This window comes from Scyliorhinus torazame, chromosome 19 (assembly GCF_047496885.1).
Source record: "Scyliorhinus torazame isolate Kashiwa2021f chromosome 19, sScyTor2.1, whole genome shotgun sequence".
NCBI lineage: Eukaryota > Metazoa > Chordata > Chondrichthyes > Carcharhiniformes > Scyliorhinidae > Scyliorhinus > Scyliorhinus torazame.
The window spans coordinates 40,776,626-40,801,897 of NC_092725.1; the positions used below are offsets into that span (position 1 = coordinate 40,776,626).

General features: G+C 51.0%; 1 protein-coding gene across 4 annotated transcripts in view; it reads right to left on the reverse strand.

The window, feature by feature from the left end:
* The window catches only part of LOC140396095 (protein-methionine sulfoxide oxidase mical3a-like), a 1,213,674-nt gene that overhangs the window by 1,060,589 nt on the left and 127,813 nt on the right, over window positions 1–25,272 (reverse strand). The window contains exon 1 of one of the 4 annotated variants that reach the window (XM_072484206.1): window positions 23,875–24,048. The exons of the other annotated variants lie outside the window; for them this stretch is intronic. The gene's annotated coding sequence lies outside the window, so the exon portion shown is untranslated. Of the gene's footprint in view, window positions 1–23,874; window positions 24,049–25,272 lie in introns of those variants that run through there. 4 annotated transcript variants of the gene reach the window in all.

Genomic DNA, 25,272 nt, shown 5'->3' on the forward strand with positions numbered 1-25,272 from the left:
GAGTGTGAGAGACAGCGGGTGTGTGAGAGAGACAGCGTTTGTGTGAGAGAGAGGCAGCGGGTATGAGAGAGAGACAGCGTGTGTGTGAGAGAGACGGCGTGTGTGTGAGAGAGACGGCGTGAGTGTGAGAGAGACAGCGGGTATGTGAGAGAGACAGCGGGTATGTGAGAGAGACGGCGTGTGTGTGAGACAGCGTGAGTGTGAGAGAGACGGCGTGTGTGTGAGAGAGACGGCGTGTGTGTGAGAGAGACGGCGTGAGTGTGAGAGAGACAGCGGGTATGTGACAGAGACAGCGTGAGTGTGAGAGAGACAGCGGGTGTGTGAGAGAGACGGCGTGTGTGTGTGAGAGACAGCGTGTGTGTGAGAGAGAGGCAGCGGGTGTGTGAGAGAGACAGCGTGTGTGTGAGAGAGAGGCAGCGGGTGTGTGAGAGAGAGGCAGCGGGTGTGTGAGAGAGAGGCAGCGTGTGTGTGAGAGAGGCAGCGGGTGTGTGAGAGAGACAGCGTGTGTGTGAGAGAGAGGCAGCGGGTGTGTGAGAGAGAGACGGCGTGTGTGTGAGAGAGACGGCGTGTGTGTGAGAGAGACGGTGTGTGTGTGAGAGAGACGGCGTGTGTGTGAGAGAGACGGCGTGTGTGTGAGAGAGACGGCGTGTGTGTGAGAGAGACGGCGTGTGTGTGAGTGTGAGAGAGACAGCGTGTGTGTGAGAGAGAGGTAGCGGGTGTGTGAGAGAGACAGCGTGTGTGTGAGAGAGAGGCAGCGGGTGTGTGAGAGACAGCGTGAGTATGAGAGAGGCAGCGTGTGTGTGAGAGACAGCGTGTGTGTGTGAGAGACGGCGTGAGTGTGAGTGTGAGAGAGACAGCGTGAGTGTGAGAGAGACAGCGAGTGTGTGAGAGAGAGGCAGCGGGTGTGTGAGAGACAGCGTGAGTATGAGAGAGGCAGCGTGTGTGTGAGAGACAGCGTGTGTGTGTGAGAGACGGCGTGAGTGAGAGTGTGAGAGAGACAGCGTGAATGTGAGAGACACAGCGGGTGTGTGAGACAGCGGGTGTGTGAGAGACTGCGTGAGTGTGAGTGAGACAGCGTGAGTGTGAGAGACAGCGTGTGTGTGAGAGATACAGCGTGTGTGTGAGAGAGACGGCTTGAGTGTGAGAGACAGCGGGTGTGTGAGAGAGACAGCGTTTGTGTGAGAGAGAGGCAGCGGGTATGAGAGAGAGACAGCGTGTGTGTGAGAGAGACGGCGTGTGTGTGAGAGAGACGGCGTGAGTGTGAGAGACAGCGAGTGTGTGAGAGAGACGGCGTGAGTGTGAGAGAGACGGCGTGAGTGTGAGAGAGACGGCGTGAGTGTGAGAGACGGCGTGAGTGTGAGAGAGACGGCGTGTGTGTGAGAGAGACGGCTTGAGTGTGAGAGACAGCGGGTGTGTGAGAGAGACAGCGTTTGTGTGAGAGAGAGGCAGCGGGTATGAGAGAGAGACAGCGTGTGTGTGAGAGAGACGGCGTGTGTGTGAGAGAGACGGCGTGAGTGTGAGAGAGACAGCGGGTATGTGAGAGAGACAGCGGGTATGTGAGAGAGACGGCGTGTGTGTGAGACAGCGTGAGTGTGAGAGAGACGGCGTGTGTGTGAGAGAGACGGCGTGTGTGTGAGAGAGACGGCGTGAGTGTGAGAGAGACAGCGGGTATGTGACAGAGACAGCGTGAGTGTGAGAGAGACAGCGGGTGTGTGAGAGAGACGGCGTGTGTGTGTGAGAGACAGCGTGTGTGTGAGAGAGAGGCAGCGGGTGTGTGAGAGAGACAGCGTGTGTGTGAGAGAGAGGCAGCGGGTGTGTGAGAGAGAGGCAGCGGGTGTGTGAGAGAGACAGCGTGTGTGTGAGAGAGACGGTGTGTGTGTGAGAGAGACGGCGTGTGTGTGAGAGAGACGGCGTGTGTGTGAGAGAGACGGCGTGTGTGTGAGAGAGACGGCGTGTGTGTGAGAGAGACGGTGTGTGTGTGAGTGTGAGAGAGACAGCGTGTGTGTGAGAGAGAGGTAGCGGGTGTGTGAGAGAGACAGCGTGTGTGTGAGAGAGAGGCAGCGGGTGTGTGAGAGACAGCGTGAGTATGAGAGAGGCAGCGTGTGTGTGAGAGACAGCGTGTGTGTGTGAGAGACGGCGTGAGTGTGAGTGTGAGAGAGACAGCGTGAGTGTGAGAGAGACAGCGAGTGTGTGAGAGAGAGGCAGCGGGTGTGTGAGAGACAGCGTGAGTATGAGAGAGGCAGCGTGTGTGTGAGAGACAGCGTGTGTGTGTGAGAGACGGCGTGAGTGTGAGTGTGAGAGAGACAGCGTGAATGTGAGAGACACAGCGGGTGTGTGAGACAGCGGGTGTGTGAGAGACTGCGTGAGTGTGAGTGAGACAGCGTGAGTGTGAGAGACAGCGTGTGTGTGAGAGATACAGCGTGTGTGTGAGAGAGACAGCGTGAGTGTGAGAGACAGCGAGTGTGTGAGAGAAACGGCGTGAGTGTGAGAGAGACGGCATGAGTGAGAGAGAGACGGCGTGTGTGTGAGAGACAGTGAGTGTGTGAGTGTGAGAGACAGCGTGAGTGTGAGAGAGACAGCGGGTGTGTGAGAGACAGCGGGTGTGTGAGAGAGACAGCGGGTGTGTGAGAGAGACAGCGGGTGTGTGAGAGAGACGGCGTGTATGTGAGAGAAAGAGAGGGAGAGAAAGAGAGGGAGAGAGAGACAGACAAGACACGGTGTGTGTGAGAGAGACGATGTGCGTGTCTGAGACAGTGAGTGGGTGTATGAGTGTGAGAGAGACGGCGTGTGTGTGAGAGAGACGGCGTGTGTGTGTGAGAGACGGCGTGTGTGTGTGAGAGACGGCGTGTGTGTGTGAGAGACGGCGTGTGTGTGTGAGAGACGGCGTGTGTGTGTGAGAGACGGCGTGAGTGTTAGAGAGACGGCGTGAGTGTTAGAGAGACAGCAGGTGTGTGTGAGACGGCGTGAGTGTGAGAGACAGCGGGTGTGTGAGAGAGACGGCGTGTGTGACAGAGACGGTGTGTGTGAGAGAGACGGCGTGAGTGTGAGAGAGACGGCGTGTGTGTGAGAGAGACGGCGTGAGTGTGAGAGAGACGGCGTGAGTGTGAGAGAGACGGCGTGAGTGTGAGAGAGACGGCGTGTGTGAGAGAGACGGTGTGAGTGTGAGAGAGACGGCGTGAGTGAGAGAGAGACGGCGTGTGTGTGAGACAGCATGTGTGTGAGAGAGACGGCGTGAGTGTGAGAGACGGCGTGTGTGTGAGAGACGGCGTGAGTGTGAGAGAGACGGCGTGAGTGTGAGAGACAGCGGGTGTGTGAGAGAGACAGCGTGAGTGTGAGAGAGACAGCGTTTGTGTGAGAGAGAGGCAGCGGGTGTGTGAGAGAGACGGCGTGTGTGTGAGAGAGAGAGGCGGCGTGTGTGTGTGAGAGACGTGTGTGTGAGAGAGACGGCGTGTGTGTGAGAGAGACTGCGGGTGTGTGAGAGAGAGAGGCGGCGTGTGTGTGAGAGAGACGGCGTGTGTGTGAAAGTGAGACATGGGCTGGATTCTCTGATTCTGCGGCTATGTCCGGTGGATTTGTCTGGTCTGACGACCAAAACGCCGGCACCAGCCCTGCACCGCTGCTCCGCCCGGTGGGGAACTAGCAGCGTAATCTACCTGCCAATACCGCGCAGAATGGCCAGGTCCATGGTCGCGCAGGCGCATGACGGAGTCCGTCCCTTACAACATGGCACCGGCCTCGCGCGGACCCGGCCTGTCAAAGACTGACCCCCGAGCATTTCCCCAGTCCCCACCGAAGACCCCCCTGCCAGCGGAACGGCTCCCCCCCCACTGTGGCAGCGCTGGACATTGTCCGCAGTCGCCATGCGAGGTGGCCGAAAATTGTGAGGACACACGATCAAAACCATCGGGGACCCGGCCCCTGGGGGTCTCGGCCCCTGGGGGACCCGGCCCCTGGGGGTCTCGGCCCCTGGAGGTCTCGGCCCCTGGGGGTCTCGGCCCCTCGGGGGTCTCGGCCCCTCGGGGGTCTCGGCCCCTCGGGGGTCTCGGCCCCTCGGGGGTCTCGGCACCTGGGGTACCCGGCCCCTGGGGGTCTCGGCCCCCGGGGGTCTCGGCCCTGTTTTGTTATGCTCTTGAAGTAACATATGCTGCTTCCTTGATGTGCACTCTGACAAAGGAAGGTTCAGACTTCGTAACACGTTTATTGAACTATTAACAATTCTCCTACTTGGATTCGACGCTACTGTTAATCCTGCTATAGCTACTCAAACTGACTAACCAGTCTGCTACAATCCACGTGGTGGGAGTGATGTGTTTCAATCAACCCTGTGTCTGTGCTCACTGAGAGTCTCCACTGGAAAGAGACTGACCATGTGTGATGTGTCCTTTTATATGGGTTGGTGTAATGCCCTCCTGTGGTGGTGTCACCTCTATGTGTATCGTGAATGCCCATTGGTCGTGTCCTATCTTACTAACCTATTGGTTCACTGTCTGTGTGTCATGTCTCTGGTGCTCCCTCTAGTGTCTATCTAGGTGTAGTGTATGTACATTAACCCCTTGTATACTTAGTAATGTATATCACCACATCCCCCTTTCTTCGTGTTACATATTTTCTGTACAGTGAACAAACTAGGTAGATGAGTGAGACTCTGTACAAGTTATGATAACAGTGATCATTAAACAATAAGTCCAAATCATATGCATGAGTCCAAAGTTCATCAATTCTTATGGTCGAGTGGCTTTCCAGTTTGGTTGGTGAGTTGGTGATGTTGATGGTGGCATTGCATTGTAAACGCTATCAGTGTCCTTGTGCTGAAGCAACCAAGAAGTGGTCAAATCACTTCGTTGTCGGATTTGGACTCTTTTTTTTTCGATGCTTGTGGCGGTAATTCTTGATGGCATCTGTCCTGAAAGCCATGTTGCCTGTTGGTAGTGCAGCAAACGTGAATTGGTAAGATACATTATCCTGCCATGGTATGTCATTGTACTGAGCTGAGCAGTAACAGTGTCCCTCACGGGCAGAGTTGTACCATGTCGTACCAGCCGTAGTTCCATTGTTGTTGTTTTTGTCGTGCTTGTTGTCGACGTTGTTGCCTTTGGTACGCTTGTTGCTACTGTCTTTGATGTTGTTGTGTTTGTTGGTTTTGTTGCCGTGTTTGCTGCGCTCAAGGACCACACTCTGTGGCTAATACGAGTCCTGCACACAGTTACTCGTGTTAGCGTGCTTTGTGGCGTCTGCTATCTCCTTAAGTGTGCCGTCACTGAGTTTGCGGCGCTCCCCGTCTGGAGTCATGTCCGGCTTACTTGAATCAGCTTTGGCTCCCCGTCTGGAGTCTGGTCTGTTTCACCTGAGTCAGTTTTGGCTTCTTGATGCTCCCCATCCGGAGTCATTTCAGGTTCACTTGAATCTTCTGAAGTTTCGTGATGCTCCCCGTCCGGGGTCAAAACGGTCCGGAATGCATTTGCTTGTAGAGAGGCTCGAGCGGGTGAGGTTTGAAGTAACATGTTGTCACCGGAGTCACCAGTAGTCTCACTGTGATTGTCGAGTGCCTCTGTACACACTAGCTGAGGTCTGTCACGTTGCACATCTGGTATGGGAAGTGGGATGCCGTCGTCACTTGTCGCACATACAGTGGGTAGAGCCTCAGTGTCGTCTTGTCGTTCACTTGAGCTGGGTAGACTGTCAGAGTCTTCTTGTTCACTGGAGTGTGGTAGACTGTCATAGTCTTTCTGTTGTTCACTTGAGGTGGCAGAATTGCAATGTCTGCTGCTGGTTGCTCAGAGGAGGTTGCTAGACCCTCATGGTCTTGTTCATGCAAGGACTGCGCTCTGGAGTCTTGCGTTGCTTCTATCGTGGAGGCTGTCCACGAGCTCGCTGTGGAGGCTTGTGACACTAGAGTCACTTCTTGTGTGGAGACGTGCAGTTGTCTCGCTGTGGAGTCTTTCATCGCTTTCTGTGTGGAGTCGGGGACCCTTCACGGTGCGTGGACCACTCTCTGTGTGGAGTCGGGGACCCTTTGTGGTGTGTGGACCACTCTGTGTGTGGCAGCAGGCCGCTCTCTGTGGGCTTGTACCGCTCTCTGTCTCTTGGTGTCAGGCCTCAGCATAATCCTGCACTCTCGAGTCGGGATGTCATATCTGCTGGGCTGAAGATCCTCAAATCCGAAGAACTCGTCGTCGGGGTCGTCAATGTGCAACACGTCTAGTTGCGGTTCGGATTTGGTACTGGGGTAGCCTCCCAAGGTGAAAGCTTCGTCTGAGTCGTTGTCTTCCAAGACCATATCATCACGTTTTGTGTCGGAGCTGGCATTGGGCTCGCAATGTCCAAAGAAGAATTCAAGGTCTGAGTCATAGTCTTCAAGGACTGTATCATCTCTTTGGGCGGTGCTAACTGCTTGTTGCAGGGTTCTGCGGCAGTTACTTTCAGCTACTGGTTGAATTTCAGGCATTGTGCTGTCGTTCCAGGTGAAAGAATTGGGTTTTACGGCGGTAAAATTTTTTGGGGTTGTTTTGGGACATTCCCCCTTTAAGTGGGCATGGCCTCTGACGTCACAATGTGTGTGACGTAGTGCGGAGGAAGCGATTGCACATATCGCTGTTCCTTTACTTGGGGCCTTTTTCACAATTGCACATGTGCGGCTTCTCGCGCATGCGCAAATGGACCTTCCCGTTCTGTGCGCTCTTCGCGCAACTGCGCACGTGCAGCGCCTTTCCCAAGATGGCTGCAATTCAAAACTGCCATTCGTTGCTGCAAGCCTACCTTGTGGTGAGTTTTGGCGCCTCTTTTACCTTCTCTTCTTGTATGTTCCTCGCAGAATTCTTGGAATTTGTCCAGGACTGCCTGGAAGTCGCTATTGTTTTGCCCCTTTGAGTATTTGAAGGTCTGGAAGATTACAGCTGCTTCTGGACCCGCGATGGTAAGTAGAAGCTTTATTTTTTCTGCATCCGCCACGCCATCTAAGTCGGACGCTACCAGGTAGATCTCGAATCTCTGCCTGAACCAACGCCAGTTTTCACGGAGATTGTCGTGGTACCCGAGCTGCTGTGGAACCACAATCCCAAACATCATCTTGTCTGGCTGTTGTTGCTGGTTGGCACTGTTTGCTGAGTTGAAACTGTATGGATTTAACAGTTCACTCCTGGAACCATGTTTTGTTATGCTCTTGACGTAGCATAAGCTGCTTCCTTGATGTGCACTCTGACAAAGGAAGGTTCAGACTTGGAGATAGCTTCAACACGTTTATTACTGTTAACGATTCTCCTACTTGGATTCGACTCTCCTGTTAATCCTGCTATAGCTACTCAGACTGACTAACCAGTCTGCTACAATCCACGTGGTGGGTGTGATGTTCAATCAACCCTGTGTCTGTGCTCACTGAGAGACTCCACTGGGAAGAGACTGAGCATGTGTGTTGTGTCCTTTTATATGGGTTGGTGTAATGCCCTCCTGTGGTGGTGTCACCTCTGTGTGTATCGTGAATGCCCATTGGTCGTGTCCTATCTTACTGACCTGTTGGTTGACTGTCTATGTGTCATGTCTCAGGTGCTCCCTTTAGTGCCTAGCTAGGTGTAGTGTATGTACATTAACCCAGAGAGAAAGGGTGTGTGTGTCAGAGAGAACCGGTGTGTGTGTGTCAGAGAGAAACGGTGTGGGTGTGTTAGAGAGAAACCGTGTGTGTGTGTGTCAGAGAGAAACAGTGTGTGTGTGTCAGAGAGAAAAAGTGTATATATGTGTGTGTGTGTGTGTGTGTGTGTGTGTGTGTGTGTGTGTGTGCGTGAGTGTGTGTCAGAGAGAAATGGTGCATGTGTGTGTGTGTATGTGTCAGAGAGAAACTGTGTATTTGTGTGTGTCAGAGAGAAACGATGTATGTGTGTGTGTGTGTCAGAGAGAAACGGTTTGTGTGTCAGAGAGAAACGGTGTGTGTCTGTGTGAGAGAAACTGTGTATGTGTGTGTGTGTGTGTGTGTGTCAGAGAGAAATTGTGTGTGAGTGTGTGTGTCAGAGAGAAATGGTGTGTGTGAGTGTGTGTGTGTCAGAGAGAAACAGCGTATGTGTGTGTGTGTCAGAGAGAAATAGTGTATGTGTCAGAGAGAAAGTGTGTGTGTCAGAGACAAACGGTGTGTGTGTGTCAGAGAGAAACGGTGTAGGTGTGTGTGCATGTGTCAGAGAGAAACGGTGTGTGTGTGTTTGTCAGAGAGAAACAGGATGTGTGTGTGTGTGTCAGAGAGAAACCGTGTGTGTGTGTCAGAGAGAAACAGTGTAGGTGTCTGTGTGTCTCAGAGAGAAACGGTGTATGTGTGTGTCAGAGGGAAACGGTGTGTGTGTGTGTGCGCGTGTGTGTCAGAGAGAAACAGGGTATGTGTGTGTGTCAGAAACAGTGTGTGTGTGTCAGAGAGAAACGGAGTATGTGTGTGTGTCAGAGAGAAACGGTGTATGTGTGTGTGTGTCAGAGAGAAACGTTGTATGTGTGTGTGTGTCAGAGAGAAATGGTGTGTGTGAGTGTGTGTCAGAGAGAAACAGTGTGTGTGTGTCAGAGAGAAACGGAGTATGTGTGTGTGTCAGAGAGAAACGGTGTATGTGTGTGTGTCAGAGAGAAACGGTGTATGTGTGTGTGTGTCAGAGAGAAACGGTGTGTGTGTGAGTGTGTGTGTCAGAGAGAAATGGTGTGTGTGAGTGTGTGTGTGTCAGAGAGAAACAGTATGTGTGTGTGTATGTGTCAGAGAGAAACAGTGTGTGTGTGTCAGAGAGAAACGGTGTGTGTGTGTGAGAGAGAAACAGTGTGTGTGGGAGAGAGAGAGAGAAAGGGTGTGTGTATGTCAGAGAAAAACGGTGTATGTGTGTATCAGTGAGAAATGACGTATGTGTGTGTGTCAGAGAGAAACGGTGTGTGTGTGTGTCAGAGAGAAACGGTGTATGTGTGTGTCAGAGAGAAACGGTGTATGTGTGTGTCAGAGAGAAACGGTGTATGTGTGTCAGAGGAAAACAGTGTATGTGTGTCAGAGGAAAACAGTGTATGTGTGTCAGAGGGAAACGGTGTATGTGTGTCAGAGGAAAACAGTGTATGTGTGTCAGAGGGAAACGATGTATGTGTGTCAGAGGAAAACAGTGTATGTGTGTCAGAGGGAAACGATGTATATGTGTGTCAGTGAGAAACGGTGTACGTGTGTGTCAGAGGGAAACGGTGTATGTGTGTCAGAGGGAAACGGTGTACGTGTGTCAGAGGGAAACAGTGTATGTGTGTCAGAGGGAAACGGTGTATGTGTGTGTCAGAGGGAAACGGTGTATGTGTGTGTCAGTGAGAAACGGTGTACGTGTGTGTCAGAGGGAAACGGTGTATGTGTGTGTCAGAGGGAAACGGTGTATGTGTGTGTCAGAGGGAAACGGTGTATGTGTGTGTCAGAGGGAAACGGTGTATGTGTGTGTCAGAGAGAAACGGTGTATGTGTGTCAGAGGAAAACAGTGTATGTGTGTCAGAGGGAAACGGTGCATGTGTGTGTCAGAGAGAAACGGTGTATGTGTGTGTCAGAGAGAAACGGTGTATGTGTGTGTCAGAGGGAAACGGTGTATGTGTGTGTCAGAGGGAAACGGTGTATGTGTGTGTCAGTGAGAAACGGTGTATGTGTGTGTCAGTGAGAAACGGTGTATGTGTGTCAGAGGGAAACAGTGTATGTGTGTCAGAGGGAAACGATGTATGTGTGTGTCAGTGAGAAACGATGTGTGTGTCAGTGAGAAACGGTGTATGTGTGTGTCAGTGAGAAACGGTGTATGTGTGTCAGAGGGAAACAGTGTATGTGTGTCAGAGGGAAACGGTGTATGTGTGTGTCAGTGAGAAACGGTGTATGTGTGTCAGAGGGAAACGGTGTATGTGTGTGTCAGTGAGAAACGGTGTACGTGTGTGTCAGAGGGAAACGGTGTATGTGTGTGTCAGAGGGAAACGATGTATGTGTGTGTCAGAGAGAAACGGTGTATGTGTGTCAGAGGGAAACGGTGTATGTGTGTCAGAGGGAAACGGTGTATGTGTGTGTCAGTGAGAAACGGTGTATGTGTGTGTCAGAGAGAAACGGTGTATGTGTGTCAGAGGGAAACGGTGTATGTGTGTGTCAGTGAGAAATGGTGTATGTGTGTGTCAGTGAGAAACGATGTATGTGTGTCAGAGAGAAACGGCGTATGTGTGTGTCAGAGAGAAACGATGTATGTGTGTGTCAGTGAGAAACGGTGTATGTGTGTGTCAGAGAGAAACGGTGTATGTGTGTGTCAGAGGGAAACAATGTATGTGTGTCAGAGGGAAACGGTGTACGTGTGTCAGAGGGAAACGGTGTATGTGTGTGTCAGAGGGAAACGGTGTATGTGGGTGTCAGAGGGAAACGGTGTATGTGTGTGTCAGAGAGAAACGGTGTATGTGTGTCAGAGGAAAACAGTGTATGTGTGTCAGAGGGAAACGGTGCATGTGTGTCAGAGGAAAACAGTGTACGTGTGTCAGAGGGAAACAGTGTATGTGTGTCAGAGGGAAACGGTGTATGTGTGTGTCAGAGGGAAACGGTGTATGTGTGTGTCAGTGAGAAACGGTGTACGTGTGTGTCAGAGGGAAACGGTGTATGTGTGTGTCAGAGGGAAACGGTGTATGTGTGTCAGAGGAAAACAGTGTATGTGTGTCAGAGGGAAACGGTGTATGTGTGTGTCAGTGAGAAACGGTGTACGTGTGTGTCAGAGGGAAACGGTGTATGTGTGTCAGAGGGAAACGGTGTATGTGTGTGTCAGTGAGAAACGGTGTACGTGTGTGTCAGAGGGAAACGGTGTATGTGTGTGTCAGAGGGAAACGATGTATGTGTGTGTCAGAGAGAAACGGTGTATGTGTGTCAGAGGAAAACAGTGTATGTGTGTCAGAGGGAAACGGTGTATGTGTGTGTCAGAGGGAAACGATGTATGTGTGTGTCAGAGGGAAACGATGTATGTGTGTGTCAGAGGGAAACAGTGTATGTGTGTCAGAGGGAAACGGTGTATGTGTGTGTCAGTGAGAAACGGTGTATGTGTGTGTCAGAGAGAAACGGTGTATGTGTGTCAGAGGGAAACGGTGTATGTGTGTCAGAGGGAAACGGTGTATGTGTGTGTCAGAGGGAAACAATGTATGTGTGTCAGAGGGAAACGGTGTATGTGTGTCAGAGGGAAACGGTGTATGTGTGTGTCAGTGAGAAACGGTGTATGTGTGTGTCAGTGAGAAACGGTGTATGTGTGTGTCAGAGGGAAACAATGTATGTGTGTCAGAGGGAAACGGTGTATGTGTGTGTCAGAGGGAAACGGTGTATGTGTCAGTGAGAAACGGTGTATGTGTGTGTCAGAGGGAAACGATGTATGTGTGTCAGAGGGAAACGGTGTATGTGTGTCAGAGGGAAATGGTGTGTGTGTGTCAGAGAGAAACGGTGTATGTGTGTGTCAGAGGGAAACGATGTATGTGTGTCAGAGGGAAACAATGTATGTGTGTCAGAGGGAAACGGTGTATGTGTGTGTCAGAGGGAAACGATGTATGTGTGTCAGAGGGAAACAATGTAGGTGTGTCAGTGAGAAACGATGTATGTGTGTCAGAGGGAAACGGTGTATGTGTGTGTCAGAGGGAAACGGTGTATGTGTGTGTCAGAGAGAAACGGTGTATGTGTGTGTCAGAGGGAAACGGTGTATGTGTGTGTCAGAGAGAAACGGTGTATGTGTGTGTGTCAGAGAGAAACGGTGTACGTGTGTGTCAGAGGGAAACGGTGTATGTGTGTGTCAGAGAGAAACGGTGTACGTGTGTGTCAGAGGGAAACGGTGTATGTGTGTGTCAGAGAGAAACGGTGTATGTGTGTGTCAGAGAGAAACGGTGTATGTGTGTGTCAGAGGGAAACGGTGTATGTGTGTGTCAGAGGGAAACGGTGTATGTGTGTGTCAGTGAGAAACGGTGTATGTGTGTGTCAGTGAGAAACGGTGTATGTGTGTCAGAGGGAAACAGTGTATGTGTGTCAGAGGGAAACGATGTATGTGTGTGTCAGTGAGAAACGATGTGTGTGTCAGTGAGAAACGGTGTATGTGTGTGTCAGTGAGAAACGGTGTATGTGTGTCAGAGGGAAACAGTGTATGTGTGTCAGAGGGAAACGGTGTATGTGTGTGTCAGTGAGAAACGGTGTATGTGTGTCAGAGGGAAACGGTGTATGTGTGTGTCAGTGAGAAACGGTGTACGTGTGTGTCAGAGGGAAACGGTGTATGTGTGTGTCAGAGGGAAACGATGTATGTGTGTGTCAGAGAGAAACGGTGTATGTGTGTCAGAGGGAAACGGTGTATGTGTGTCAGAGGGAAACGGTGTATGTGTGTGTCAGTGAGAAACGGTGTATGTGTGTGTCAGAGAGAAACGGTGTATGTGTGTCAGAGGGAAACGGTGTATGTGTGTGTCAGTGAGAAATGGTGTATGTGTGTGTCAGTGAGAAACGATGTATGTGTGTCAGAGAGAAACGGCGTATGTGTGTGTCAGAGAGAAACGATGTATGTGTGTGTCAGTGAGAAACGGTGTATGTGTGTGTCAGAGAGAAACGGTGTATGTGTGTGTCAGAGGGAAACAATGTATGTGTGTCAGAGGGAAACGGTGTACGTGTGTCAGAGGGAAACGGTGTATGTGTGTGTCAGAGGGAAACGGTGTATGTGTGTGTCAGAGGGAAACGGTGTATGTGTGTGTCAGAGGGAAACGGTGTATGTGTGTGTCAGAGGGAAACGGTGTATGTGTGTGTCAGAGAGAAACGGTGCATGTGTGTCAGAGGAAAACAGTGTATGTGTGTCAGAGGGAAACGGTGCATGTGTGTCAGAGGAAAACAGTGTACGTGTGTCAGAGGGAAACAGTGTATGTGTGTCAGAGGGAAACGGTGTATGTGTGTGTCAGAGGGAAACGGTGTATGTGTGTGTCAGTGAGAAACGGTGTACGTGTGTGTCAGAGGGAAACGGTGTATGTGTGTGTCAGAGGGAAACGGTGTATGTGTGTCAGAGGAAAACAGTGTATGTGTGTCAGAGGGAAATGGTGTATGTGTGTGTCAGTGAGAAACGGTGTACGTGTGTGTCAGAGGGAAACGGTGTATGTGTGTCAGAGGGAAACGGTGTATGTGTGTCAGAGGGAAACGGTGTATGTGTGTGTCAGTGAGAAACGGTGTACGTGTGTGTCAGAGGGAAACGGTGTATGTGTGTGTCAGAGGGAAACGATGTATGTGTGTGTCAGAGAGAAACGGTGTATGTGTGTCAGAGGAAAACAGTGTATGTGTGTCAGAGGGAAACGGTGTATGTGTGTGTCAGAGGGAAACGATGTATGTGTGTGTCAGAGGGAAACGATGTATGTGTGTGTCAGAGGGAAACAGTGTATGTGTGTCAGAGGGAAACGGTGTATGTGTGTGTCAGTGAGAAACGGTGTATGTGTGTGTCAGAGAGAAACGGTGTATGTGTGTCAGAGGGAAACGGTGTATGTGTGTCAGAGGGAAACGGTGTATGTGTGTGTCAGAGGGAAACAATGTATGTGTGTCAGAGGGAAACGGTGTATGTGTGTCAGAGGGAAACGGTGTATGTGTGTGTCAGTGAGAAACGGTGTATGTGTGTGTCAGAGGGAAACAATGTATGTGTGTCAGAGGGAAACGGTGTATGTGTGTGTCAGAGGGAAACGGTGTATGTGTCAGTGAGAAACGGTGTATGTGTGTGTCAGAGGGAAACGATGTATGTGTGTCAGAGGGAAACGGTGTATGTGTGTCAGAGGGAAATGGTGTGTGTGTGTCAGAGAGAAACGGTGTATGTGTGTGTCAGAGGGAAACGATGTATGTGTGTCAGAGGGAAACAATGTATGTGTGTCAGAGGGAAACGGTGTATGTGTGTGTCAGAGGGAAACGATGTATGTGTGTCAGAGGGAAACAATGTAGGTGTGTCAGTGAGAAACGATGTATGTGTGTCAGAGGGAAACGGTGTATGTGTGTGTCAGAGGGAAACGGTGTATGTGTGTGTCAGAGAGAAACGGTGTATGTGTGTGTCAGAGGGAAACGGTGTATGTGTGTGTCAGAGAGAAACGGTGTATGTGTGTGTGTCAGAGAGAAACGGTGTACGTGTGTGTCAGAGGGAAACGGTGTATGTGTGTGTCAGAGAGAAACGGTGTACGTGTGTGTCAGAGGGAAACGGTGTATGTGTGTGTCAGAGAGAAACGGTGTATGTGTGTGTCAGAGAGAAACGGTGTATGTGTGTGTCAGAGGGAAACGGTGTATGTGTGTGTCAGAGGGAAACGGTGTATGTGTGTGTCAGTGAGAAACGGTGTATGTGTGTGTCAGTGAGAAACGGTGTATGTGTGTCAGAGGGAAACAGTGTATGTGTGTCAGAGGGAAACGATGTATGTGTGTGTCAGTGAGAAACGATGTGTGTGTCAGTGAGAAACGGTGTATGTGTGTGTCAGTGAGAAACGGTGTATGTGTGTCAGAGGGAAACAGTGTATGTGTGTCAGAGGGAAACGGTGTATGTGTGTGTCAGTGAGAAACGGTGTATGTGTGTCAGAGGGAAACGGTGTATGTGTGTGTCAGTGAGAAACGGTGTACGTGTGTGTCAGAGGGAAACGGTGTATGTGTGTGTCAGAGGGAAACGATGTATGTGTGTGTCAGAGAGAAACGGTGTATGTGTGTCAGAGGGAAACGGTGTATGTGTGTCAGAGGGAAACGGTGTATGTGTGTGTCAGTGAGAAACGGTGTATGTGTGTGTCAGAGAGAAACGGTGTATGTGTGTCAGAGGGAAACGGTGTATGTGTGTGTCAGTGAGAAATGGTGTATGTGTGTGTCAGTGAGAAACGATGTATGTGTGTCAGAGAGAAACGGCGTATGTGTGTGTCAGTGAGAAACGGTGTATGTGTGTCAGAGGGAAACAGTGTATGTGTGTCAGAGGGAAACGATGTATGTGTGTGTCAGTGAGAAACGATGTGTGTGTCAGTGAGAAACGGTGTATGTGTGTGTCAGTGAGAAACGGTGTATGTGTGTCAGAGGGAAACAGTGTATGTGTGTCAGAGGGAAACGGTGTATGTGTGTGTCAGTGAGAAACGGTGTATGTGTGTCAGAGGGAAACGGTGTATGTGTGTGTCAGTGAGAAACGGTGTACGTGTGTGTCAGAGGGAAACGGTGTATGTGTGTGTCAGAGGGAAACGATGTATGTGTGTGTCAGAGAGAAACGGTGTATGTGTGTCAGAGGGAAACGGTGTATGTGTGTCAGAGGGAAACGGTGTATGTGTGTGTCAGTGAGAAACGGTGTATGTGTGTGTCAGAGAGAAACGGTGTATGTGTGTCAGAGGGAAACGGTGTATGTGTGTGTCAGTGAGAAATGGTGTATGTGTGTGTCAGTGAGAAACGATGTATGTGTGTCAGAGAGAAACGGCGTATGTGTGTGTCAGAGAGAAACGATGTATGTGTGTGTCAGAGAGAAACGGTGTATGTGTGTGTCAGAGGGAAACAATGTATGTGTGTCAGAGGGAAACGGTGTACGTGTGTCAGAGGGAAACGGTGTATGTGTGTGTCAGAGGGAAACGGTGTATGTGTGTGTCAGAGGGAAACGGTGTATGTGTGTGTCAGAGAGAAACGGTGTATGTGTGTCAGAGGAAAACGGTGTATGTGTGTCAGAGGGAAACGGTGCATGTGTGTCAGAGGAAAACAGTGTACGTGTGTCAGAGGGAAACAGTGTATGTGTGTCAGAGGGAAACGGTGTATGTGTGTGTCAGAGGGAAACGGTGTATGTGTGTGTCAGTGAGAAACGGTGTACGTGTGTGTCAGAGGGAAACGGTGTATGTGTGTGTCAGAGGGAAACGGTGTATGTGTGTCAGAGGAAAACAGTGTATGTGTGTCAGAGGGAAACGGTGTATGTGTGTGTCAGTGAGAAACGGTGTACGTGTGTGTCAGAGGGAAACGGTGTATGTGTGTCAGAGGGAAACGGTGTATGTGTGTGTCAGTGAGAAACGGTGTACGTGTGTGTCAGAGGGAAACGGTGTATGTGTGTGTCAGAGGGAAACGATGTATGTGTGTGTCAGAGAGAAACGGTGTATGTGTGTCAGAGGAAAACAGTGTATGTGTGTCAGAGGGAAACGGTGTATGTGTGTGTCAGAGGGAAACGATGTATGTGTGTGTCAGAGGGAAACGATGTATGTGTGTGTCAGAGGGAAACAGTGTATGTGTGTCAGAGGGAAACGGTGTATGTGTGTGTCAGTGAGAAACGGTGTATGTGTGTGTCAGAGAGAAACGGTGTATGTGTGTCAGAGGGAAACGGTGTATGTGTGTCAGAGGGAAACGGTGTATGTGTGTGTCAGAGGGAAACAATGTATGTGTGTCAGAGGGAAACGGTGTATGTGTGTCAGAGGGAAACGGTGTATGTGTGTGTCAGTGAGAAACGGTGTATGTGTGTGTCAGAGGGAAACAATGTATGTGTGTCAGAGGGAAACGGTGTATGTGTGTGTCAGAGGGAAACGGTGTATGTGTCAGTGAGAAACGGTGTATGTGTGTGTCAGAGGGAAACGATGTATGTGTGTCAGAGGGAAACGGTGTATGTGTGTCAGAGGGAAATGGTGTGTGTGTGTCAGAGAGAAACGGTGTATGTGTGTGTCAGAGGGAAACGATGTATGTGTGTCAGAGGGAAACAATGTATGTGTGTCAGAGGGAAACGGTGTATGTGTGTGTCAGAGGGAAACGATGTATGTGTGTCAGAGGGAAACAACGTAGGTGTGTCAGTGAGAAACGATGTATGTGTGTCAGAGGGAAACGGTGTATGTGTGTGTCAGAGGGAAACGGTGTATGTGTGTGTCAGAGGGAAACGGTGTATGTGTGTGTCAGAGGGAAACGGTGTATGTGTGTGTCAGAGAGAAACGGTGTATGTGTGTGTGTCAGAGAGAAACGGTGTACGTGTGTGTCAGAGGGAAACGGTGTATGTGTGTGTCAGAGAGAAACGGTGTACGTGTGTGTCAGAGGGAAACGGTGTATGTGTGTGTCAGAGAGAAACGGTGTATGTGTGTGTCAGAGAGAAACGGTGTATGTGTGTGTCAGAGGGAAACGGTGTATGTGTGTGTCAGAGGGAAACGGTGTATGTGTGTGTCAGTGAGAAACGGTGTATGTGTGTGTCAGTGAGAAACGGTGTATGTGTGTCAGAGGGAAACAGTGTATGTGTGTCAGAGGGAAACGATGTATGTGTGTGTCAGTGAGAAACGATGTGTGTGTCAGTGAGAAACGGTGTATGTGTGTGTCAGTGAGAAACGGTGTATGTGTGTCAGAGGGAAACAGTGTATGTGTGTCAGAGGGAAACGGTGTATGTGTGTGTCAGTGAGAAACGGTGTATGTGTGTCAGAGGGAAACGGTGTATGTGTGTGTCAGTGAGAAACGGTGTACGTGTGTGTCAGAGGGAAACGGTGTATGTGTGTGTCAGAGGGAAACGATGTATGTGTGTGTCAGAGAGAAACGGTGTATGTGTGTCAGAGGGAAACGGTGTATGTGTGTCAGAGGGAAACGGTGTATGTGTGTGTCAGTGAGAAACGGTGTATGTGTGTGTCAGAGAGAAACGGTGTATGTGTGTCAGAGGGAAACGGTGTATGTGTGTGTCAGTGAGAAATGGTGTATGTGTGTGTCAGTGAGAAACGATGTATGTGTGTCAGAGAGAAACGGCGTATGTGTGTGTCAGAGAGAAACGATGTATGTGTGTGTCAGAGAGAAACGGTGTATGTGTGTGTCAGAGGGAAACAATGTATGTGTGTCAGAGGGAAACGGTGTACGTGTGTCAGAGGGAAACGGTGTATGTGTGTGTCAGAGGGAAACAATGTATGTGTGTCAGAGGGAAACGGTGTATGTGTGTCAGGGGGAAACGGTGTATGTGTGTGTCAGAGGGAAACGGTGTATGTGTGTGTCAGTGAGAAACGGTGTATGTGTGTGTCAGTGAGAAACGATGTATGTGTGTCAGAGGGAAACGGTGTATGTGTGTCAGAGGGAAATGGTGTATGTGTGTCAGAGAGAAACGGTGTATGTGTGTGTCAGAGGGAAACGATGTATGTGTGTCAGAGGGAAACGATGTATGTGTGTCAGAGGGAAACGATGTATGTGTGTCAGAGGGAAACGGTGTATGTGTGTCAGAGGGAAACGGTGTATGTGTGTGTCAGAGGGAAACGATGTATGTGTGTCAGAGGGAAACAATGTAGGTGTGTCAGTGAGAAACGATGTATGTGTGTCAGAGGGAAACGGTGTATGTGTGTGTCAGAGGGAAACGATGTATGTGTGTGTCAGTGAGAAACGATATATGTGTGTGTCAGAGGGAAACGGTGTATGTGCGTGTCAGAGAGAAACGGTGTATGTGTGTGTGTCAGAGAGAAACGGTGTACGTGTGTGTCAGAGGGAAACGGTGTATGTGTGTGTCAGAGAGAAACGGTGTACGTGTGTGTCAGAGGGAAACGGTGTACGTGTGTGTCAGAGAGAAACGGTGTATGTGTGTGTCAGAGAGAAACGGTGTATGTGTGTGTCAGAGGGAAACGGTGTATGTGTGTGTCAGAGGGAAACGGTGTATTTGTGTGTCAGAGAGAAACGGTGTACGTGTGTGTCAGAGGGAGGTGTATGTGTGTGTCAGAGGGAAACGGTGTATGTGTGTCTCAGAGGGAAACGGTGTATGTGTGTGTCAGAGGGAAACGGTGTATGTGTGTGTCAGAGAGAAACGGTGTACGTGTGTGTCAGAGGGAAACGGTGTATGTGTGTGTCAGAGGGAAACGGTGTATGTGTGTGTGTGTGTGTGTTCCGCAGGGATCAGTGCTGGGACCTTTGCTCTTTGTAGTATATATAAATGATTTGGAGGAAAATGTAACTGGTCTGATTAGTAAGTTTGCAGACGACACAAAGGTTGGTGGAATTGCGGATAGCGATGAGGACTGTCAGAGGATACAGCAGGATTTAGATTGTTTGGAGACTTGGGCGGAGAGATGGCAGATGGAGTTTAATCCGGACAAATGTGAGGTAATGCATTTTGGAAGGTCTAATGCAGGTCGGGAATATACAGTGAATGGTAGTGACGAATGTGATATAAAATAGTTACTTTAGAGATATTAGTTAATGTAATGTAGAAATAAGCCACTTTGATTCTGGCAAGTAGAGACAAAGGATTTTAGACCGCATGGAAAAAAGCAGGAAGAGGTGTGTCTATGAGAGTGATGCTGCATTGATAGGGGCCGGAGAAAGGGATTGGAAGTGAGCCAATCAGAATAGATCAAACAAGTCAGGAGGGACATAGGATGACCTATGGGTGTCGAGTATGTGAAACTTGATGCCATTTGAATGTATCAGTACTGATCTCTTTGTCTGGGACATTCACTTAGTTCCCGGGGCTGCAGAGAGCAACATGTTATCTGTATCACTGTGGACTAGGTAGCTTGCAAGCTGAATAAAATAACTAATGTTATACCTGCAAATCCATCTCGACTTTTATTGAGGCCAGACTGACGGATAAAGAAATTTGGGATTCAACAGTAGAACCCTCAAGAGTATTGACAGTCAGAGAGATCTAGGAGTGCAGGTCCACAGGTCACTGAAAGGGGCAACACAGGTGGAGAAGGTAGTCAAGAAGGCATACGGCATGCTTGCCTTCATTGGCCGGGGCATTGAGTATAAGAATTGGCAAGTCATGTTGCAGCTGTATAGAACTTTAGTTAGGCCATACTTGGAGTATAGTGTTCAATTCTGGTCGCCACACTACCAGAAGGATGTGGAGGCTTTAGAGAGGGTGCAGAAGAGATTTACCAGAATGTTGCCTGGTATGGAGGGCATTAGCTATGAGGAGCGGTTGAATAAACTCGGTTTGTTCTCACTGGAACGAAGGAGGTTGAGGGGCGACCTGACAGAGGTCTACAAAATTATGAGGGGCATAGACAGAGTAGATAGTCAGAGGCTTTTCCCCGGGGTAGAGGGGTCAATTACTAGGGGACATAGGTTTAAGGTGAGAGGGGCAAGGTTTAGAGTAGATGTACGAGGCAAGTTTTTTACGCAGAGGGTAGTGGGTGCCTGGAACTCGCTACCGGAGGTGGTGGTGGAAGCAGGGACGATAGTGACATTTAAGGGGCATCTTGACAAATACATGAATAGGATGGGAAGAGAGGGATACGGACCCCGGAAGTGTAGGAGATTGTAGTTTAGTCGGGCAGCATGGTCGGCACGGGCTTGGAGGGCCGAAGGGCCTGTTCCTGTGCTGTACATTTCTTTGTTCTTTGTTCTTTGTGTGTGTGTCAGTGAGAAACGATGTATGTGTGTGGGAGAGAGAAACGGTGTGTGTGAGAGAGAGAAACGGTGTGTGAGAGAGAGAAACGGTGTGTGTGAGTGTGTGTGTGTCAGAGAGAAGAAATGTATGTGTGTGTGTGTCAGAGAGAAATGGTGTGTGTGTGTGTGAGAGAGAAACGGTGTGTTTTTGTATCTGTGAGAGAGAGACGGTGTGTGCGAGTGGTACGTGTGTGTGAGGCACGCGTGTGTGTGTGTGTGTGTGTGTGTGTGAGTGAGAGAGATGGTATGTATGTGTGTGTGTGAAAGAGAAAAACGGTGTGTAAATGTGTGCGTGAGCGTGATGGTGTGTGTGTGAGAGAGATGGTGTGTGTGAGAGAAGTGTGTGTATCCGTGCGCGTGTGAGATGGTGTGTGTGAAAGAGACGGTTTGTGAGTGTGTGTGAGAGAGAGCGGTGTGTGTGAGAGAGATGGAGTGTGTGAGAGAGATGGGGTGTGTGAGAGATGGGGTGTGTGAGAGAAATGGAGTGTGTGACAGAGATGGGGTGTGTGAGAGAGATGGGGTGTGTGAGAGAGAAGGAGTGTGTGAGAGAGATGGGGTGTGTGAGAGATGGAGTGTGTGAGAGAGATGGAGTGTGTGAGAGAGATGGAGTGTGTGAGAGAGATGGAGAGTGTGAGCGAGATGGAGTGTGAGCGAGATGGAGTGTGAGAGAGATGGAGTGTGTGAGAGAGAAGGAGTGTGTGAGTGTATTGAGAGACGTGTATGAGTGTGTGAGACTCATACACACCGGTCGGCGACAGGGCAGAGAATCCATTTTGGCGCCAAAATCTGGTGCGGCGCCGGCTTTTGAATGTTCTACCCCGATTATCCACACCCTTAGGCCATTACCCGAGGCCCACCCCACGATGCTCCGACCCCAACCGGCCGAGTTCCCGGCAGCGTGGGACTCATGTCCCAGCCGTTCGGGAACCTCACTTGACGGCTGTGGACTCAGTTCGGGGCCACCACAGTCGGGGGAGGGCCGATCGGCAGGCAGGGAGAGGGCTTCATTCGGGGCTGGGGGCACTGTGGGCGGGCGGTCCGGGGCCCGCGAGGGGCCAATGGGGTGCACTACTTGGGCGGTCCAGGTCTGCGGGCAGAGTCTGCCATGGAGCACGGCGCAGCCGCTGCTGTGCGCATGCTGGGCCTCGGAGGCGGTTTATGCGCACGAGAGGGTGCGGAGAGAGGGAGGGTGCGGAGAGAGAGAGGGAGCGTGTGAGAGAGAGACGGTGCGTGTGAGAGAGAGGGTGTGGAGAGAGAGAGGGTGCGTGCGAGAGAGAGGGTGCGTGCGAGAGAGAGGGTGCGTGCGAGAGAGAGGGTGCGTGCGAGAGAGAGGGTGCGTGCGAGAGAGAGGGTGCGTGCGAGAGAGAGGGTGCGTGCGAGAGAGAGGGTGCGTGCGAGAGAGAGGGTGCGTGCGAGAGAGAGGGTGCGTGCGAGAGAGAGGGTGCGTGCGAGAGAGAGGGTGCGTGCGAGAGAGAGGGTGCGTGCGAGAGAGAGGGTGCGTGCGAGAGAGAGGGTGCGTGCGAGAGAGAGGGTGCGTGCGAGAGAGAGGGTGCGTGCGAGAGAGAGGGTGCGTGCGAGAGAGAGGGTGCGTGCGAGAGAGAGGGTGCGTGCGAGAGAGAGGGTGCGTGCGAGAGAGAGGGTGCGTGCGAGAGAGAGGGTGCGTGCGAGAGAGAGGGTGCGTGCGAGAGAGAGGGTGCGTGCGAGAGAGAGGGTGCGTGCGAGAGAGAGGGTGCGTGCGAGAGAGAGGGTGCGTGCGAGAGAGAGGGTGCGTGCGAGAGAGAGGGTGCGTGCGAGAGAGAGGGTGCGTGCGAGAGAGAGGGTGCGTGCGAGAGAGAGGGTGCGTGCGAGAGAGAGGGTGCGTGCGAGAGAGAGGGTGCGTGCGAGAGAGAGGGTGCGTGCGAGAGAGAGGGTGCGTGCGAGAGAGAGGGTGCGTGCGAGAGAGAGGGTGCGTGCGAGAGAGAGGGTGCGTGCGAGAGAGAGGGTGCGTGCGAGAGAGAGGGTGCGTGCGAGAGAGAGGGTGCGTGCGAGAGAGAGGGTGCGTGCGAGAGAGAGGGTGCGTGCGAGAGAGAGGGTGCGTGCGAGAGAGAGGGTGCGTGCGAGAGAGAGGGTGCGTGCGAGAGAGAGGGTGCGTGCGAGAGAGAGGGTGCGTGCGAGAGAGAGGGTGCGTGCGAGAGAGAGGGTGCGTGCGAGAGAGAGGGTGCGTGCGAGAGAGAGGGTGCGTGCGAGAGAGAGGGTGCGTGCGAGAGAGAGGGTGCGTGCGAGAGAGAGGGTGCGTGCGAGAGAGAGGGTGCGTGCGAGAGAGAGGGTGCGTGCGAGAGAGAGGGTGCGTGCGAGAGAGAGGGTGCGTGCGAGAGAGAGGGTGCGTGCGAGAGAGAGGGTGCGTGCGAGAGAGAGAGTGCGTGCGAGAGAGAGGGTGCGTGCGAGAGAGAGGGTGCGTGCGAGAGAGAGGGTGCGTGCGAGAGAGAGGGTGCGTGCGAGAGAGAGGGTGCGTGCGAGAGAGAGGGTGCGTGCGAGAGAGAGGGTGCGTGCGAGAGAGAGGGTGCGTGCGAGAGAGAGGGTGCGTGCGAGAGAGAGGGTGCGTGCGAGAGAGAGGGTGCGTGCGAGAGAGAGGGTGCGTGCGAGAGAGAGGGTGCGTGCGAGAGAGAGGGTGCGTGCGAGAGAGAGGGTGCGTGCGAGAGAGAGGGTGCGTGCGAGAGAGAGGGTGCGTGCGAGAGAGAGGGTGCGTGCGAGAGAGGGGGTGCGTGCGAGAGAGGGGGTGCGTGCGAGAGAGAGGGTGCGTGTGAGAGAGAGGGTGCGTGCGAGAGAGAGGGTGCGTGCGAGAGAGAGGGTGCGTGCGAGAGAGAGGGTGCGTGCGAGAGAGAGGGTGCGTGCGAGAGAGGGGGTGCGTGCGTGAGAGAGGGTGCGTGCGAGAGAGAGGGTGCATGTGAGTGAGACATGTAAATCTGTCTGCTGATTCCTGATGGTAATAGGAGTGAATTGTGATGAGGGTTGGGGCTTTTTGCACATTAGATATCTTTGCAAACCACCTGTCTTGTGTTGTTACGTGGTTGAACTTTGTGTGGTATTGAATTGGCACACAAGGACTCACATGTCCTGCGACATTACCCCAAAGGAACCATCTCCCCTCAACTCCTCCTGCATTCAGACCATCCAGATGATTTGGTGCCTGGCCCTTTAAGACATGTCACCCTGCTCCCACAACCTCCTCCTGCAAATGTCTGACCCAAGGGAGAGAACCCAGCCCACAATAACTAAATCATTCAGACTGCTGTAAAGTCACTTCACTGACCCAGCACTTTGCAGCAGTCTGACTGATTTGGTTATTATGGGCTGGGTTCTCTCCCTTGGTTCACGCTGCATTGATATCTCGGAGAGTGAGATTAAAAAGGGCCTTACTCACAACGCACTAACTCCGTGCTACTGTCAGGAGCTCCCTCCAACCAGATGGAGCTGCCTTCAGTGAAGATTCCTGCATATGGAGTGAGTTATCTGTCAGGGTGCCTGCCTGCTACCACTCCATGGAATGCTGAATGCCTCAGGCCCACATTCCTCTAATTCTTATTCAAATTCATTCCCACGTAAACACCCAGAGTTACCTCAGAACCTCATTGGCTGCCAGACACCTCATCGTCACGGAGACCGAATCTCACTGAAAAGCCTGGAAACACAGGCCGAGCCCTCCAGGATGCTTTCTGTCAGCCAGTAGAATACCGTACAAATTCTTCAGCATTCTTGATGATTTTAGACCTTGAAAATCTCTGCCTGGCAACAGCTGCCTGGAAAGGTTAAAGTTCTCCAGATGTTATTTGTCCTTCGTCACATTCTATCAACATCCCATCAAGCACAGGAGCACCAAACTCACAGTGTCAATAATGTTCAAAGTTCACATTCCTGCAGCGATAAAAACCATGATATTGGGGTACCCAATATCACCGAGCCTGCACCGACCATGGTACCTGCCTAAACTAAAACCGTCTGCACTTATGGAGTCCGTATCTTTCCATTATCACCCTATTCATATGTTTGTCTAGATGCCCCTTAAATGCCGCTATCGTACCCTGCTCCCACCACCTCCCCAGGCAGCGCGTTCCATATATTTACCATCCTCTGTGTAAAAAAACTTGCCTTGCACATCTGTTCTAAACTTTTCCCCATGCACTCTAAACCTATGTCCACTAGCACTTGACTCTCCTATCCTAGGAAAGAGCATCTGACTGTCCACTCTGTCCATGCCACTCATAATCTTGTAGACATCTATCAGGTCGCCTCTCAACCTCCGTCGTTCCAGTGCGAACAGACCGAGTTTATCTAACCTCTCCCCATAGCTAATGCCCTCCATACCATTTACTTCCAAATCATTTATATACACCACGCACAACAAAGGCCTCAAAACTGATCCCTGTAGATCGCCGCTAGTCACAGTCTTCCATTCAGAAAAGCCCCTTCTACTGCTACCCTCTGTCTTCTGTGCCCAAGCCAGTTCTGTATCCATCTTGCCAGCTCTCCTCTGATCCCATTTGACTTCACCTTTTGTACCAGTCGACCGTGAGGTACCTTGTCAAAGGCTTTACTGAAGTCCATGTATACAACATCTACTCCCTCATCTATCATCTTTGTCACTTCCTTGAAATACTCGACCAAATTAGTGAGGCACGGCCTCCCCTTCACAAAACCATGCTGTCCATCACTAATAATGTTTCCAAATGTGAGTAAATCCGGTCTCGAAGAATCTTTTCCAATAATTTCCCTACCACTGACTAAAGCTCACCGTCCTATAATTTCCAGGATTATCCCTGCTGCCCTTTTTAAACAATGGAACAACATTGGCTACTCTCCAATCGTTTGGAACTTCACCTATAGCCAATGAGGATACAAAGATTACTGTCAAGGCTGTAGCAATTTCCTCCCTCGGTATTCTGGGGAAATCCCATCAGGCCCTGGGGACTTATCTACTTTAATGCTTTTTAAGATGCCCAACACCTCCTGTTTATTAA